Source organism: Oncorhynchus kisutch, unplaced genomic scaffold (assembly GCF_002021735.2).
Source record: "Oncorhynchus kisutch isolate 150728-3 unplaced genomic scaffold, Okis_V2 scaffold3257, whole genome shotgun sequence".
Lineage (NCBI taxonomy): Eukaryota > Metazoa > Chordata > Actinopteri > Salmoniformes > Salmonidae > Oncorhynchus > Oncorhynchus kisutch.
This window is the reverse complement of record NW_022265202.1, coordinates 12,499-17,107: the sequence shown is the minus strand read 5'-3', so window position 1 is coordinate 17,107 and position 4,609 is coordinate 12,499.

The window sequence follows — 4,609 nt, the reverse complement described above, 5'->3', positions numbered from 1 at the left end:
TGCCCCCCCCCCATCGGCTTACATTCACCTGGGCTGGAGGCTGGGACTGTGGGAAAACAGCACGTTGTTAGGTCCACGGAGGGAGGAAGAGGTGGGTGGAGGGGGAGGGAGGGAGTGGGGCGGGGGGTTGAGGGTAGCGGGGGGGGGGGGGGGGTAGCGGGGGGGGGGGTGGGTTGAGGGTAGCGGGGGAGTGAAAGCATCAAGGCTGAACTAGGTAGAGTGACAGTGGTAAGGAGGGAACATTGCCTTTAAACGGTGCATAGCTGGAAAGTGGTGATGGGGTTGAATCCCCGGTCCAAGGCTAGTTCAGATGAAGATAGAGTGGTGATGGGGTTGAATCCCCAGTCCAAGGCTAGTTCAGATGAAGATAGAGTGGTGATGGGGTTGAATCCCCAGTCCAAGGCTAGTTCAGATGAAGATAGAGTGGTGATGGGATTGAATCCCGGCCCAAGGCTAGTTCAGATGAAGATAGAGTGGTGATGGGTTGAATCCCGGCCCAAGGCTAGTGAGATCAGTTGAACTGTACAGGACACATATAGACTACTATTTTATTTGACCTTTATTTAACTAGGCAAGTCAGCTAAGAACAAATTCTTATTTACAATGACAGCCTACCCTGGCCAAACCCAGACGGCGCTGGGTCAATTGTGCGCCGCCCTACGTGATTCCCAATCACGGCCAGATGTGATACAGCCTGGATTCAGACCAGGGACTGTAGTGATGCCTCTTGCACTGAGATGCAGTGCCTTAGACCGCTGCACCACTTGGGAGTCTAGTACTATACTATAGATGAGATAAGTCGGGCACACAGATTGTTTCCCAGACGATATCGTGCACACGCAGGTGCACATGCCGACAAAGGAGTTCACTCCTGCTGCAGCCTATCCAATATAAAGCGTTGCGGAGCTGCTTCACAGCCCAGAGGTCCTGTCGTGTTAGTGTTTGTCCTGGGTGTGAGACGGGACCAGGTGTCTTCAGTGAGCTGATAAGATTAAACCTAAACTAGATAGAGTGAAGGAGCTACGTGTTTGACTGGTGCTCTTACTGGTTATAACTTCATTATGGGGAAGGGGGGGTAACTTTCCATGTGAGTCTCAGGGATGACACAGCATATCTGTATCTATGTGTTTGACTGGTGCTCCTACTGGTTAAGGGGGGGGTAACTTTCCATGTGAGTCTCAGGGATGACACAGCATATCTGTATCTATGTGTTTGACTGGTGCTCCTACTGGTTAAGGGGGGGGGTAACTTTCCATGTGAGTCTCAGGGATGACACAGCATATCTGTATCTACGTTATCAAATGGCACCTGTGACCCTATTCCATACATAGTGTTTTTTAACTTTTATTTATTTTTAACTTTTAATTTAGTAAATTTTAGTAAATTACTAAATTATAAAATTATAATTATAAATTTACTTTCCTAAAACTTGTTTTAAATGTTCTTAAAACGGCATTGTTGGTTAAGAAACTAAGCATTTGACTGTAATTTACATTAAGCATTTGACTGTAATTACATTAAGCATTTGACTGTAATTACATTAAGCATTTGACTGTAATTACATTAAGCATTTGACTGTAATTACATTAAGCATTTGACTGTAATTACATTAAGCATTTGACTGTAATTACATTAAGCATTTGACTGTAATTACATTAAGCATTTGACTGTAATTACATTAAGCATTTGACTGTAATTACACTAAGCATTTGACTGTAATTACACTAAGCATTTGACTGTAATTACATTAAGCATTTGACTGTAATTACATTAAGCATTTGACTGTAATTACACTAAGCATTTGACTGTAATTACACTAAGCATTTGACTGTAATTACATTAAGCATTTGACTGTAATTACATTAAGCATTTGACTGTAATTACATTAAGCATTTGACTGTAATTACACTAAGCATTTGACTGTAATTACACTAAGCATTTGACTGTAATTACATTAAGCATTTGACTGTAACTACATTAAGCATTTGACTGTAATTACATTAAGCATTTGACTGTAATTACATTAAGCATTTGACTGTAATTACATTAAGCATTTGACTGTAATTACATTAAGCATTTGACTGTAATTACATTAAGCATTTGACTGTAATTACATTAAGCATTTGACTGTAATTACATTAAGCATTTGACTGTAATTACATTAAGCATTTGACTGTAATTACATTAAGCATTTGACTGTAATTACATTAAGCATTTGACTGTAATTACACTAAGCATTTGACTGTAATTACACTAAGCATTTGACTGTAATTACACTAAGCATTTGACTGTAATTACATTAAGCATTTGACTGTAATTACATTAAGCATTTGACTGTAATTACATTAAGCATTTGACTGTAATTACATTAAGCATTTGACTGTAATTACATTAAGCATTTGACTGTAATTACATTAAGCATTTGACTGTAATTACATTAAGCATTTGACTGTAATTACATTAAGCATTTGACTGTAATTACACTAAGCATTTGACTGTAATTACACTAAGCATTTGACTGTAATTACACTAAGCATTTGACTGTAATTACATTAAGCATTTGACTGTAATTACATTAAGCATTTGACTGTAATTACATTAAGCATTTGACTGTAATTACATTAAGCATTTGACTGTAATTACATTAAGCATTTGACTGTAATTACATTAAGCATTTGACTGTAATTACATTAAGCATTTGACTGTAATTACACTAAGCATTTGACTGCAATTACACTAAGCATTTGACTGTAATTACATTAAGCATTTGACTGTAATTACATTAAGCATTTGACTGTAATTTCATTAAGCATTTGACTGTAATTACATTAAGCATTTGACTGTAATTACATTAAGCATTTGACTGTAATTACATTAAGCATTTGACTGTAATTACATTAAGCATTTGACTGTAATTACACTAAGCATTTGACTGTAATTACATTAAGCATTTGACTGTAATTGCATTAAGCATTTGACTGTAATTACATTAAGCATTTGACTGTAATTACATTAAGCATTTGACTGTAATTACATTAAGCATTTGACTGTAATTACATTAAGCATTTGACTGTAATTACATTAAGCATTTGACTGTAATTACACTAAGCATTTGACTGTAATTACACTAAGCATTTGACTGTAATTACACTAAGCATTTGACTGTAATTACATAAGCATTTGACTGTAATTACATTAAGCATTTGACTGTAATTACATTAAGCATTTGACTGTAATTACATTAAGCATTTGGCTGTAATTACACTAAGCATTTGACTGTAATTACATTAAGCATTTGACTGTAATTACATTAAGCATTTGACTGTAATTACATTAAGCATTTAACTGTAATTACACTAAGCATTTGACTGCAATTACACTAAGCATTTGACTGTAATTACATTAAGCATTTGACTGTAATTACATTAAGCATTTGACTGTAACTACATTAAGCATTTGACTGTAATTACATTTGACTGTAATTACATTAAGCATTTGACTGTAATTACATTAAGCATTTGACTGTAATTACATTAAGCATTTGACTGTAATTACATTAAGCATTTGACTGTAATTACATTAAGCATTTGACTGTAATTACATTAAGCATTTGACTGTAATTACATTAAGCATTTGACTGTAATTACATTAAGCATTTGACTGTAATTACATTAAGCATTTGACTGTAATTACATTAAGCATTTGACTGTAATTACATTAAGCATTTGACTGTAATACACTAAGCATTTGACTGTAATTACATTAAGCATTTGACTGTAATTACATTAAGCATTTGACTGTAATACATTAAGCATTTGACTGTAATTACACTAAGCATTTGACTGTAATTACATTAAGCATTTGACTGTAATTACATTAAGCATTTGACTGTAATTACATTAAGCATTTGACTGTAATTACACTAAGCATTTGACTGTAATTACACTAAACATTTGACTGTAATTACATTAAGCATTTGACTGTAATTACATTAAGCATTTGACTGTAATTACATTAAGCATTTGACTGTAATTACATTAAGCATTTGAATGTAATTACATTAAGCATTTGACTGTAATTACATTAAGCATTTGACTGTAATTACATTAAGCATTTGACTGTAATTACATTAAGCATTTGACTGTAATTACACTAAGCATTTGACTGTAATTACACTAAGCATTTGACTGTAATTACATTAAGCATTTGACTGTAATTACACTAAGCATTTGACTGTAATTACACTAAGCATTTGACTGTAATTACACTAAGCATTTGACTGTAATTACACTAAGCATTGACTGTAATTTTATTTTTGACTGTAAGTTATTTTTCACATGCGCACAATACAACAGGTGTATAACATACCTACATACCTACATACAGTACCTGCACAACAGGTGTATAACATACCTACATACCTACACAACAGGTGTATAACATACCTACATACCTACACAACAGGTGTATAACATACCTACATACAGTACCTACACAACAGGTGTATAACATACCTACATACAGTACCTACACAACAGGTGTATAACATACCTACATACCTACACAACAGGTGTATAACATACCTACATACAGTACCTACACAACAGGT